General features: G+C 43.1%; 1 long non-coding RNA gene across 2 annotated transcripts in view; it reads right to left on the bottom strand.

Moving 5' to 3' along the window:
• The window catches only part of LOC101942987 (uncharacterized), a 44,077-nt gene extending 29,898 nt beyond the window's left edge, over positions 1–14,179 (bottom strand). For both annotated transcript variants that reach the window (XR_255303.4, XR_010599441.1), the window contains exon 1: positions 14,085–14,179. This is a non-coding gene — a long non-coding RNA (uncharacterized LOC101942987). The remainder of the gene's footprint in view (positions 1–14,084) is intronic.
• Positions 14,180–15,043: the final 864 nt, after the last annotated feature.

The following is a 15,043-nucleotide window of genomic DNA, read 5'->3' as shown; positions in this document are numbered from 1 at the left end:
AGAACTAGGAAAGGGGTGGGGGGAAATCAAACATGGCTTTAGGCCATCTTGATCCTGGGTCTGATTCAGCCCTGGGTACAACTTAAAGCAACCTGCAGGTTGCTCTAAATCGTGACCAATTGCTTAGCCCTTCCCTCCCGAAGCCATTTTGATAGCCATAGAATGCCTTGTGTGCTTCAGGTAGTAGCAAGAGTGGTATAGAACTATCATACTGGCCCCTTACTGCCTGTGGATTTTCCTTACACTGGCAGAATCTCCAGTAGCCAGTTAAGCTGGCTTGATGGAGTAGTGCTGAAGTGCAATGGCAGGGAAAGAGGGCAGTAATTGGACCTATATGGTTAACTTAAGAATGGCCATACTGGGTCAGACCAAAGGTCCATCTAGCCCAATATCCTGTCTTCCAACTGTGGCCTATGCCAGGTGCTTCAGAGGGAATGAACAGAACAGTAATAATCAAGTGATCCACCCCCTGTAACTCATTCCCAACTTCCTTATATTCCTGTTAACCTTGTAAAGCCAATGGTGCTAAGAGTGAGCTGGATTTTATTCTGGTTGATGCACCATAAAATCATTACTAGAAATAACTAAATTACAGGACCAAATTCTCTCCCTGTGCAACTAAAGGAGGGATTTAATGACACAGTCAGAAAGACCGCCACTTAACTGTCAGGCACTGCTCGCAGTGAATTCAATAGAGGTTTTGCCATTGATTTCAAAGGGAACACAATCAGGACTATAAATCTCAAATTGAGTTTGCCTGGTAGAGAATTTTTAAAGATACACTTTTAGTAAACTTATAAACCAAATTTGCTCTGGAAACCCTCTAGAGACAATAAATATGGAACCCCCACAATGCTATTTTTACAGTCACTTTTCAGAGCGGAATCACAGTTTTTAAAGTACTTTCTACTTTTGACGAAGGACTTTGAAATGCATTTCAATGAAACATTTAAAAATCTAAATCATTACTTGAAATCACCTTCCTTTGAATTGCCATATCTTGACAGCCTGGAAGCTATAAGAGGAGGAATGTGAAAAGTGTACACCTAATGCTATTTCTTTTCCACAGCTCTTGTTCTTGTGTGACTAGATTTATGCACAGAGCACCTTAAATGTAATCTATCAAGATTACACATATAGCTAGTTATAACAGTAGTGTAGGTAGCGCTGTACCCAACTATCTCAGCTTCTGATATTTGAAAAGAACTGAGACATGGTGACACAATGTTCATTTGTTTTGGTGGCAGGACTTACACAACACAACAGGGTTTAAAAATAATAATAATCTGCTAAAACATGTGAAAGTGAGTTAAGTAAAACCTTAATATATTCCCTTGTTTAAATATTAGTTATGTGGGCTGACAGCTGTTCCCAGAGGAAGGTTTTTTACAAAAAAAAACTGCTACAAAAGTATTGGTTGTTAAAACAAATCTATGTCAATGGGACTCTTGGAGTAGAGTGTAGCCCAGCTATAAGTTGCCCAAATACAGAGAAGACATTGTAAAGGAAATATGGGGGGGGAGGGAGGAGGGAAGGGCAGAGGTGGGGAAAGGAAAACAAAACAGAAGCAACCTCCCACAAAGGGGAGTATGAAACCTGTGAAAATAAGAATCCATCTTTTCACCAGGCCTATTTTTAGAAAAAGCAGTTTGAAGAGATGTCATAAGGCTTCAAAAACATCAGCTTGGTGATTAGGGATACTCTATAATACCTCTGTTCAGTGCACAAGGAGACAAGATGGACGTTAAAAATAAACATTATGAGTAAGGAGGTTTCTGTACACATAAATCTCTTCCTGCTTGGGAGGGTGAAAAAAAGAATGGTAACAGGGGGTGACCTCACGTGTTGCCAACTCTCACAATTTTATCACAAGTCTTGCATTCTTGGTTAGTTTTCTTAAAGCCCTACCTCCTGTAATCATGTCTTTGTCAGAATCTTCTCTTTCATTTTTAAAATAAAGTAAATCTGTAGCCCTCAAAGTTGCAAAGAAAAGCTTGAAAATCCGAATCATAACAGCTTGAAAAGCAGAAGGTTAAAAATATATATATTATTTGTAGAGATCTCCTGCTTTTTAAGCCATTTGCCTGCTTTTTGAGGCCAGTCTAATGACTCCTTGAGGTTGGCAATATTGCCTCCATAAGGTATACAAAAGTCTGGCTTGATGGAAGAAAGAAGAGGTGTCTCACTGCTGATATATATTGTTATGCCCAGAAACTGAAATCGAAGGTAATAATAAAATATATTTAGAGCAGACTTTTCATTTGAGAATTTCTAAGTATTTAAAATACATTAATCACTTAAGCCTCGGGACAGCTCTATGTATTGATGCTATTATTTCCCTTGTACAGAAGGGTAGAGAGGTACACAAGTTCAGTGATGTACCATGGGTAAAGCTACGATTCTGTCACAGATTCCGTGACTTTCCAGGAACTCCATGACTTCTTCTGGGTAGGGCTTCAGCAGCTGTCAGGCCCTGGGGCTGCTAAAGCAGCAATGGCCGATCAGCTATTCCCAAGGCCCCAGGCCTGGCTGCTAAAACAGCTGACCAGTGGCTAGCCAAGGGGCTGAAGCAGCAGTAGTCAGCCCCTGCCGCAGGAGTGGTGGTGGGACTAGACCAGCTGCAAGCCCCAAGAGTGCTCTGTTTGTCCACCCCCCCCTCCCCCAGGGCATTTTTAGTAAAAGTCAGAGACAGGTCACAGGCTTCCATGTATTTGTGTTTATTGCCAGTGACCTGTCAGTGACTTTTACTAAAAATATCGGTGACAGAATTGTAGCCTTAACCCTGGGACACTGAAAGTCACAGAGCTGAAACTAAAACCCAGCATAAAATACTGATTTCCGGTCACCTGCTCTAACTCCTAGGCCACATTGTATCCATATGATCATATAATGCTATGAGACTACCTAAATTGCTGTAAACACAGGAACTAAAGGAAAACAACATTAAGAAAGAATGTGATACTAAAGGAATAAGGCAGGATTTCCTTACTTAGGATTGTAAGGATGTATCCCTGTAAGACCACCATACTGCAGTGCTGAAAGTTAGTGGAATGCATTAGCTGTGAGAGAGTGGAACAGATTGCTGGAGCTCTGCAGATGAGAGAACATTAAACTCTCTCTCATATGCAAGGCTGTATTTCCTTCTAGAAGACACTAAGAAGGTCGTATTTCCTTTCTGTGGAGAAATCCAACCAGCAACTCTACACGATGTATTTCACATTTTCTTCTGAATTGCCCCCGGTGGGGTTTGTCCCCTACTGAGCAGGCAAGGTAATCAGCCTTATAAGTACACAGGTCTCCTGAACTCTATATGGATCTTGATGCTCCCACAGAGAGAGAGCCCCATCCACAGAGGCCCATCACCTAAGCACAGCCCTACAGCCCTCTAGCTCCCTCATTCTGTGCACTTCCATGTATTCCTCATGCCAGTTGCCACTAACTACAGCACTGCCAACTCTCACACTATTTGGTGCTTTTCTTATTGCCCCAGCAGCTTCAATCAGATAATTAGGTGAGCAGCTCAGCTTTTATTTTAAAAACTGTAAATTTCTAGCCCTTATGGCTCTGGGGGAAAGCTTGGAAACATGAACCCTAAGCACTCCAACAATAGAAGGCAAATAAAATAAATTTTGGGTCTTTTATGAAATCATATGATTTTAAGCCACTCTTATGATTTGTTGAAACCTCGCTCATTCGAATACTTGGGGTTGGCAGTATCACCACCCTCCGAGAAGGGGTTTTTCACAGCATGTGGAGATGGTTCTCTCAGGGAAGTCATAGGTGAGTTTGTGAGGGAACAGTACTATGGACAGCAGCATTGCCCTACATGCCCTGCTGACCCCCATTAGTGTCAAGGCTGATCCCAAAGGGAGTGGCCTCCTTGCAGATTGAGCACTATGTTGATTGATCTCTAGCTAGCTCCTTAAGATGGTCTAGCTGGATGGTCAGTCTATGTCCATCATTGGTGATTTTATTGCACTATGGAAGCTGTTGGTGATCACTAAACCTGCAGTGGCATTCTTTTGAAAATACACTTCGTAATTCAGTTGTCTGTCATCCTAGAAATATGTCCATACCCAGAAAGCTGCCAAAAGCAAACCAGTGCTGATGGGAATACTTGGTGAGTTTGGCTATGAATATCCTTATTGCTTATCTTTTCCTGCCACTTAATATAGAGCAGCTTACGATAATGAGCATCAAAAATGTCAATCTGCTGCTTTTCAGCCTTCCTTGGTGCCTATATGTCACTGCTGTACAATATAATTGGTATAACCATAGTTCTGAGAATCCGCAGATACGTAGAAAGTGTGATGTCCCGATGTCTCCACAGAAGCTGCTGAAGGCCCTGGAATGTGGCAGAGGCAGCTGCTACACAAGCATCCACATCTTTTGAGCATCTTCCAGCAAGGTCTAGGACACTTCCCAAGTATTTGACAGTTGCCACCTGATCATACTCTGACCAGAGAAGCAGAGGCCTAGCTCTGTGGTGTACCTTCAGAGGCACTTCAGTGGGATTGTGGAAAAGGCAAGCATACTTCAGAGCCACTACTCCTCAACTTCTCTGCTCCTCATCCAGATGCACTAAATGTAACTCCTGTCCATGCACAGTGGTAAGGTAGAAGATCAGACCCTGGGTAAGTAAATACATGGAATAAAATTACCAATAGTAATAGTTAATACAACTGCTGTTAAAAAAAGAACAGCAACATATATGGAGGGGGAAATATTTGGGGACATAGCTGCTAAAATGGCATGCAAATACAGATCTAAAACACTCTCATCACTGTAATTTTGTTGCATACCACAGAATCTTCCAAAAACGAAGTGTACAGTGCTGGACTTCAAAGATAGGTGACAAAGCCTCCAACTGAGATACAAAAACTTAACATAGTGCAGGAGAAGGAAGATTTACAGGATGTGGGATTTAATGATTTAATATGTTTACATTTTTCTATGGTTTCATCAGTCAGCACTTCTGAGATCAATAATTGACAGTAACAAAACAGAATTATGTAAATCTTGATGGGTGTCTTCTATGAGCTCCAATCATAGGCCCACAATGTGATTACTGCTGTACAAACATAACAGTTTGTAAGTTCCTTGTGGCAGGGTTTCAATCTAAATACAAGTCAAGATACAGACAGACAGGGGAGCACAAGGTAACAGTGAGGTAAAACACGTCTGCATGTCACAGACCACCAGTTTCCTAATGTGGCATTCCTATGGAAAAGGCATACATATCTTGTATTAGAACCAAGTGTATCTGATAAACAAACTATACTTAAGAGGTACAATATGGTCTCTTGGTTGTGAAGGTCTGATATAAGACTCTGATTTGAAAAACCCTAATTCCAAATAACATCCTTAACTAAACACACGTAGCAATCAATATTTCTGATGGCACTTCTCCTTTGACTTTGAAAGAATAGCATTAGGTTGGAATCCACAGATTCTCCCTCTCCTGCTCCTGGTCATTTGTTTTGCCCACTCTCACTTTCTGAAACTACAGAGGATGAGAGAGAGAAGACCTAGCTAGGATTTTAAACTCATGATCCCACCTGTAGCAACATGCCTGAAACTTGAAGTAAGGAGAAAAACATGCAGGAGAGAAGAGCTTGGAGGAGGCACCAGGAAGTCAGTCTCTGTGCAGATGGCTAGAATGCTAGCTGCATTTGCAGCTCCTCTTTAAACAGTTCTCTTAATAAAGAGCCAGTTTAGTTTTCAAAGCACAGAATTCTTTCCCTGTTAATACCCAGCACCTAGTACTTGCTATTTCAGGAAAGCATGAGAGTGGTGCAACTTTAATGAGTTTCACAGTAGATGTCCTGTTGCACAAACAAAGGTACATGAGCAATATAGAGGACCAACGGGACACTTGTACCACAGGCATAAACCTCAATATAAACTTACTGCAGATCACTTGCCTTCTCTCCATGCAGGCTTTATTTGCTAGCTAATGAATGTGGGGATGCAAATAGAAAATCGCCTCAGAGTTTATAAATGAGCTCAGCTGGAGTATTTTAAAATACAATGATCCACTGCTCCTTTCCACTGGCACTAGTATAGAGGAGCTAAAGCCAGTGGAATGGGGAAGAAATTGGAAACAAAGGACAGGGAGGGAAGGCAAAAGAAAGCAGCATCTCTGCTGCTCTTTCCCTCCTCCCACTGAAGATACACAAGCCTAGTACAGGCACACACTGGGGCTCTGTCAGTTGGGAGACATGTCAGGGTTGTAAGCAGCATGCACTAATGAGCGTGGAAATATTAAAAGCTTTCCTCTGCATCCTCTGAGCCCCTAGAACAGGGAAGATAGGGCTCAGGCACAGGAGTTATCTAGTGACAACACAGCTCCCGAGGAGATGCCAGGACCAGAAGAGAGGGGATTGGTTTCTATGCTGCAACTCCACAGTCCAAGGTTTGGCACTATAGAGAAACCTAAGACAGACAGAGGGTTAGATAAATTGCACAGGGTTTCCAAGCCACACACCCTCTCCTTGACACAAAGTTAGAAGCCCCTCCCTCTTAGAGAAGAGCAGAACAAGAAGGAAATACCACAAGGTGAACCCTGCTGAGGTCCCAGAAGCCTTCCACTACCATGATGTCAAGTATCATGGGGTAGCCGTGTTAGTCTGTATCTACAAAAATAACAAAGAGTCTGGTGGCACCTTAAAGACTAACAGATTTATTTGGGCATAAGCTTTCGTGGGTAAAAACCTCACTTCTTCGGATGCATAGAGTGAAAGTTACAGATGCAGGCATTATATACTGACACATGGAGAGCAGGGAGTTACTTCGCAAGTGGAGAATCAGTGTTGACAGGGCCAATTCAATCAGGGTGGATGTAGTCCACTCCCAATAATAGATGAGGAGATGTCAATTCCAGGAGAGGAAAAGCTGCTTCTGTAATGAGCCAGCCACTTCCAGTGCCTATTCAAGCCCAGATTAATGGTGTTGAATTTGCAAATTAATCTTAGTTCTGCTGTTTCTCTTTGAAGTCTGTTTCTGAAGTTTTTTTGTTCAATGATAGTGACTTTTAAATCTGTAATAGAATGACCAGGGAGATTGAAGTGTTCACTTACTGGCTTATGTATGTTACCATTCCTGATGTCTGATTTGTGTCCATTTATTCTTTTGCGGAGGGACTGTCCGGTTTGGCCAATGTACATGGCAGAGGGGCATTGTTGACACATGATGGCATATATAACATTAGTGGATGTGCAGGTGAATGAGCCCTTGATGGTGTGGCTGATGTGGTTGGGTCCTCTGATGGTGTTGCCAGAGTAGATATGGGGACAGAGTAGGCAACGAGGTTTGCTACAGGGATTGGTTCCTGGGTTGGTGTTTCTGTGGTGTGGTGTGCAGTTGCTGGTGAGTATTTGCTTCAGGTTGGGGGGTTGTCTGTAAGCGAGGACTGGCCTGCCTCCCAAGGTCTGTGAGAGTGAGGGATCATTTTCTAGGATAGGTTGTAGATCGTGGATAATGCGCTGGAGAGGTTTTAGCTGGGGGCTGTATGCGATGGCCAGTGGTGTTCTGTTATTGTCCTTGTTGGGCCTGTCCTGTAGTAGGTGATTTCTGGGTACCCGTCTTGCTCTGTCAATCTGTTTCCTCACTTCCCCAGGTGGGTATTGTAGTTTTACGAATGCTTGATAAAGATCTTGTAGGTATTTGTCTCTGTCTGAAGGGTTGGAGCAAATTCGGTTGTATCTTAGGGCTTGGCTGTAGACAATGGATCGTGTGATGTGTCTTGGATGGAAGCTGGAGGCATGTAGGTACGTATAGTGGTCAGCAGGTTTCCGGTATAGGGTGGTGTTTATGTGACCATCACTTATTTGCACTGTAGTGTCCAGGAAGTGGATCTCTTGTGTGGACTGGTCCAGGCTGAGGTTGATGGTGGGGTGGAAATTGTTGAAGTCCAGGTGGAATTCTTCAAGGGCCTCCTTTCCGTGGGTCCATATGATGAAGATGTCATCAATGTAGCGCAAATAGAGGCACTAGGGGACGAGAGCTGAGGAAGCGTTGTTCAAAGTCAGCCATAAAAATGTTGGCATACTGTGGGGACATGTGGGTACCCATAGCAGTGCCACTGACTTGAAGGTATAAGTTGTCCCCAAATCTGAAGTGGTTGTGGGTGAGGACAAAGTCACAAAGCTCAGCCACCAGGCTTGCTGTGGCCTCATCAGGGATACTGTTCCTGACAGCTTGTAGTCCATCATGGTAGTCCACTACCATGAGTTTTTCCTCAAGGAGGACTAAAGCCAAAGAAAAAAATCAAGATCCAGATCACACAATCTTGTTCTCCTTTCTGAATGGTGTTTCCCCATCCTAACATGCATTGCCCAGCCTCCTACTATCTCACATACAATTAAGTTCAAGTTCTAAAACCTCCACCTGTAATTGGAGCCAGCTGCAACCTTTCTGACACATACTAATTGCCAATAATGATTTAAGTGCAGTAAATTCACATGCTGCAATTGTTTTAAATAAGTGAATCTCTCACAGCTTTTCCCTGAGAAAAAACTGTTAATCTTTGCTGCTGACTTATCAAATCCTCCAGTCACCTGTTTACCATCATTTTCATGAGCTGATAACGTGTTTATTAGAGCCATAATGTACAGGTGGAAGTATAAAGGTCTCATTTGGTAGTTTGAGTTTCATCTAATATATCTTTATGGAAAAGCTTGGTTTTGCTGTTGGGTTTGACTACAGCAGAGACCAAGGGCCAAAATAAGTGCCTCATATTCCTTTCAAATTAAAAGTTACCCTTAGTAACGTTAGTTAACCTTAGACAATTTCCCAGGATGCCATTTGGAACAACATACCAGGTTGTTGGGGGAGGAGGGTTTCAGCCTAGCATATTGCCTCCTATAACAAATGCATCTGGTCTTAGTTAACTTTAACTTAATTGTATTCCTCTTTTCATTTTGATGCTTCAGGAATTTTTTGTATTTCAGAAGAAGTTTCACAAGGTAATAAAGGCCTCGTTTGAGAGTTTTGCTTCCAACAGGATACTTTATGTTCCTGTAGGAAATCCTCCCTGAGATTGCCAAAAATGCAATGTCTGCACTGTTTGAACCCATTATTTCACTGGAAGATTTGAGGTCTGTTCTGACAGGAAATATTTTTTTTATTGTGCCAGTGAAGTTACTTCTGTTGGGAAATCAATGCACATGATTTATCAGTCCACCTTCACTAAGACTAAGGTGGGCAGTAACATGGCAAGACAGGGTCTGGTGCAAATGAGTCATTTTTTAAAGCCATCTTCTATTGGCTTGATCCGGCAAGGTGCTAAGTGCCCTCAACTCCCATTGAGTCAATACACTGCACAATCAAGCCGTAAATGAGTGATAACTAAGCCTAAGCATAGGAGGCAAACACATTCTCCCTGGACATAAATGAGGAAAGATGCATTACAATAGCGGGGAAAGAATCTTCCAGCCTAATTTATTTTGATACATTTTCCCTATTGCATTCTTTTGCAACACTACAGCATGTAAATGATAAAAGCTGCTCCCAAGGTCCTCTTTTACTATCAGTAAGGCTGTATATTTGTCATCACTGTCACAAGAGTCATGGACTCAAAAGATTTTCATGTTTATGTTATAAATATCCTTGACTTTGGGGAATTGGTGTGTTAGTAGGTCAGCGGCTGGGCAGATAACAAAGCACCTGTGTGAACCTGCAGGTGAATATTTGTATCAGGCAGTGGTTCTCAAATTTATTTGATTCACCCTCCCCCCCCTTCTTTGTGTCTGTAGTCATTTACATGTCACACACACACACACACACACACACACACACATATACATATACCTCCTCCCAGCTCTGAAGAAAGAGTGGAGAGCAGCAGCTGCTAGCTGGGTGCCCAACTCTGAAGGCAGCATCGCCACCAGCAGCAGCACAGAAGTAAGGGTAGCAATGTGAAAAGTGATATTTGTCAATATCACTTATCACAGCAGACTTAGCGCACCATTGCCACCCTTATTTCTGCACTGCTGCTGCACCTTGGGGTTGACAGCCAGAGCCCTGCCACCTCCAAATGAGAGAACTGAGAACAAAGGGAGGAAGGAGAGCCTAAGCCCAGGCTGCCTCCCAGGGAGGGATAGGGGTGTGGGGAAAGGAGAGCCCAAGCAACAGGGCTCCAACAGTCGCCTTTATCCCCACTTCCTGGGTGTCCATGGCCCTTCTGCACAAGCTCCAGCCACCTGGGGCTGACAGCCAGACCTCTTAAAAAAGCACACAGCTCACGTCTCCCTTGACAAATTTCAAGGTCCGCCCCATAGTTTGAGAACTGCTGGAATAAGGTTTGGAGCTTCCCTACAAAGCTTCTCTGTGTGGAACTTCCACTGAAATCAGCACTATGCAATGAAATAACATCACCAATAGTGCTGCATGGGAAGGATGTGTACAATCAAGCCTATTGAGACTGAAACAAGAAGCCCAAAAGACTTCACAGAGCACTAGTAGAGAATAAAGAATAAGCAACACATGACACAATGGACCATGAGGGAAATATAGGGAAACAAGTTGTCAAACAAGAAGTAGTGACAAGTTACTCCCTCAATCTAAAGGCAACTTTTTGTGGGGAAGAAGAAGAAGAAAGAAACCTGAACCTATAAAGGAGGGATATATAAAAAGAAGGGTTTATATTCAAATCAAGAGGGTTCCCAGAATATGTTTAAGGTCTCATTCTGAAGTCCTTAGTTGGCCAAAATTCCCCACAGACTTCACTGGGAGTTTAAGAACCACCAGATTTAGCTCTTAAGAACTTAATGTAGAGGACTGCTTCTGGGAAGATAGGTTATTTACTATAAAACATGGGTAACATTTCATAATTTATCCTGTGATTTCCATGACTTGTGACATTGATCCGATGATTCTTCCATAACTCATGCCCAAGCCTATCATGAAAAAACTAGAGCCCAAATTGTTCGTGTCAGTACATGAGTAGTGTGGGTGAAATTATAAACATAATGCTAACATGCAATGATTTTGTGGGGGAGGAACACAGTTTGAGTAGACTACAAAGCTCCACTGAAGGTTTATTATTAGCCTCCTAAATAAATGTAAATGCTGGTATTTTTTTATGTACATAGCTCTTTCCTACTTAACAGCCCAGTCCAGAGGGACAATGGGACACTTTATTGGTTGTTCCATGGCGCAAGCCAACTTCTCTTTTCCAAAGAAATGTGTAGAATATTTGCAGCAGACTGAATAATCGAACAGGATGAATATTCTTAGGTGTTTTAAAATCTATAATATTTTGTGCCCAATCATCTCCTGAATCTACATTTTATATAAACTCTGAGCCAATGCTGACCATGCCCAGACTAACACTTCCTGAAATAGTTTTCCCTACAGCTGAGGACTTTGCCAGTGTAAATAATGTACCAGTTTGCTGATGCAATATATTTCAGATCTCTTCCAAGGTTTAACCATTTCAGGTAGTACCATGACCTGGAAGTGCAGCAAATCTATCATTACAGTGGTCAAATTATTCATTGCAAATATTCTATGTTGCTAATTTCCCCCTTTTTTCTGTTTGCAGATTGTTTGTTACCCAATCTTGATGTCCACAAGTATATATGTAATTATTCACCAAATAGTTCACGTAACACATTTCAGCCTAGAGGTTGTTTAAGGATGATACACCTCAGCTATTCACAATTGGTTGCCTACATCATATGGTATTGCATCTGATCCTTGATTGGATGACTGAAACTTTTTAGAGAATAATCAATTGCAATCAACACATATCTGGCACAAAATTTCAGATGAAAAATCATCCATGGCAAAATTTGAGACCATTTGGGGATTCATGGACATTTCCAGAAATACCCAGAAGCCATTCCAAGCCCTTGCCCTATAAAGGCTTACAGGACTGGACCCCTGAACATTGGGTTCACCCCAAGGAGACCTACTTGCAGCAGGCAAAAAATCTAAGGTCCTCACAAACAACAGCAAAACAAACTCACAGTTTTTGAGTGAGAGAACATTCACAAGTCACTTTGTATTATTCAACCTGCTTTACCAATCCACTTTGCCTAACAACCGAGACAGTGAAAGGTAACCTGGCAACAATAATCCAGGAAATGGGAGAGACCAGGGAGGAAAGAGAGGGAGGACTATCTTGTGTTTCCAACAAGATTTAGTAATTGTTTTGAATCACATCCTGAGCTGTTCCTAGGGATGGGGGCCAGATGCGGTGCCCCTCATTCAGTGGTCAATCTGCTGTGGGAGCAGCAAGTATGTTATTCTTGTTTTTGAAGAGGAAGAAGATGGAAAGGACAGAGGTGGTGTCAGGGAGCTAGATTCAGCAGAGTCAGTCTCCTAGCAACACACTGGACACCGCTGATCCTGGCAGGGGCTGTCTGATTGACTGCAGTTCCTGACTGGTGAAGGGGTGGAGCTAGTTACTACTTGACCCAGCAAGAGCCTTGTTGGCTGCTCCACGCATTGCAAGCCCGCAGCTGCACTTGGCACTGCTTCCTGTGCCAGCTCCTGCTCTTGTGCCTGCGTCAGACCCTGCCCTTCTCCATCCTTGACACCTCTGGCTCTGACTCCTGGCTCTGCTTCCCAATCACATCTCCGGCGCACCCACTGGCTTCGGCATTTGGCTTATGATCACTGGCTCTGCTCTTAACTACACCGCTGGGTATCCTATGGCCCTCATCATTGACTCCAGCTTGGCTCCACTCTAACCTCTAGGCCTGGCTACCTCCATAGCTCCAACCATTAGACACAGCCTCCTACATCCTGGTCATGTCCTTGCCCCACATGGAAAGAGAAGAGAGTAGTGGTGGGCCTATGAGGAATGAGGTTTGACGGACAAGAATTTTCTGGTTGATGGGAAAAAAGCGGGTGACTGAAGAAACAGATATATCTACTAAGTAATTCTCCCACTGCCTACAAAAACATAAAACCACCGCTGGTCTTTGACGTTACCAGGTAAAATGCTGCAAGGAGGTGTCCCTGAAGTGAACCCCAGTGCTCAGGAGTCCAGTCCTGAAAGCCTTCATGGGGCGAGTTGGGGAGCTGCAAGCAAGTGCACAGTGCGGTGAAAAGCACACTGAGCTGGCACCTTCTCCTGCAGCCACTTTCACATGTCCAAAGGGCCGTGTTGGAGGAGATAGCGCCATTGCCCCAGGCATGCCCAGTCTCTGAGCCCTTATCCACACTATGGAAATAGATTGCTCAGCAGCCATGGGAAATCTGGAACTCCTGCTACGTGTAGGAGCCCAGTCAAGGCCTACACGCTCCAACACCAACATCCCAAACTAGCGAGTGGCTCTGCACAGTACTGAGGAGTCCTCTTACCTGCACTCTCATACCTCTAATGCCCTTTCCCTCCACAACCTGGTGGCCCTTCTAATGCACTTCCCTCCACCTCCATACAATGACCACGTCCATGATTTGCTTCAACCAGTGGTTGTAGAATACGAGAGATGTAATAAAAGTGGGAGGAGTAGCGATAAAAAAAGATCAGGAAACCAGGATTTCAAAGAGATGATGGGTTAACTGTCAGATAAAAATATCCTACCAAGCAGTGGCAAGTTTCCCTACACCATTTACCGTGTGAATTTTCCTCGAAAATAAACAGTCATTAGCCCCACAGGATTTCTACATCAGTCACAGAAGATATCTAATGATGTAATGTTTAAGAGAATTAACTGTGTGAAATAAACCCTTGATAACCATCTTTCCCAAGGATGGCTAAGTGTGAGTCAGGGTTTATTTTAATAATCCTTACACACTAACATGGCATAGTCCATGTTGTACTGCAGTGATGCAACCATTGTGAGACAATGAGAGAGAGCTGTGAACTCCCACTGCAAAGGGAGGCTGGTCAAATGGAGGTAGTTAAAGAAAGCACACACACTATGAAGGGGTGAATTTAGCAGGCTTGAGAGATTGGGCTTTGCTCTCCAAACTAATATTATTATATCAATTTCAGCCACTTAGCACTGATCGCCTGTGTCAACAAGGCACTTCCTCTGTTCTGTATCTTGAGCCATCCTTGTAGCACCTGCCCTTCAGGGAGGAGTTATTGGATTAACTCAGCTTCCTCTTTATCTCAATTTACTCACCAAAACTCTCTGAAGAGAAAGCTCCCTGAGTCAGTCTTGAGCTGCAGTTTCACTCATATGCAAAAACGCAGATGTAGCATTGAACATGCAGAGCTGAAAAAAAAAAAAAACATGACTTCATTGTGAGTAACCACCACAAGCAAAGCCGGGTGAAGTCACTGGGGATTTTTCTTTCCAGCACGCCCACACCTTTGGGACTCTTTCAGAGACTTGGACACCTGCAGGGCTGCCAGGAATGGGTAAACCTCTTTTGCTTGCTTTCCCTCAGCTGGGGGAAGTAGGCAGCTGACAGGACTTATGTGCCAAACACGTTGAGACATGTTGGTTTTGCTACCTGTGCCAGGCCAGAAGAGAAAAAGCTGATGGAGTCATTAGTAACCTGGCTTCAAAATACCAATGCTGGCTCGGCTCCAAAATCCTGACCCTTACAACATAGCACTGTCGGATTGCTAAGCAAGCTGGTCAAGTCACTGAAGCAAGAGAGAGAAGTCCCCAGATTTCCTACTGTGTGTAATTATGTACAGTGTTAGCTAACCATAAACTCCCTGGGACGACTCAAAGTTTTAATCTTAAAATGGGTGCCAAAAAACAAACACCTAGATCTGTATATTTACTTTTAAAGCAAACATATTCAGTGGCCAAATCCACCTGTTTAAAAAATGTTTGTGACATAAAGCAGCCATTCAATCCAGAACGGAGAATAAAACCTCAGGGCTGATTGCCCATTTATTGAGAGGGAGTGAGATGCAGCTCATAATTAGTCTTCCCACAGAACAATCAGCTTCTTCAAGGTGAGCTGAAGATTTTAACTGAAGGATAAACAGGAAACTGTTAATGGTAGGATTAAAAGGTTAGATAAGAAACCAGGTGCTGAAGTACCTTATATTTATCTACTTGGCTTTCACCTGCAGGTATTTCTCACTACATATTACCTACCACACAGACCTTTACTGAAAGCT

Source organism: Chrysemys picta, chromosome 3 (genome assembly GCF_011386835.1).
Source record: "Chrysemys picta bellii isolate R12L10 chromosome 3, ASM1138683v2, whole genome shotgun sequence".
Lineage (NCBI taxonomy): Eukaryota > Metazoa > Chordata > Testudines > Emydidae > Chrysemys > Chrysemys picta.
This window is presented reverse-complemented; position numbering and strand designations above follow the sequence as displayed.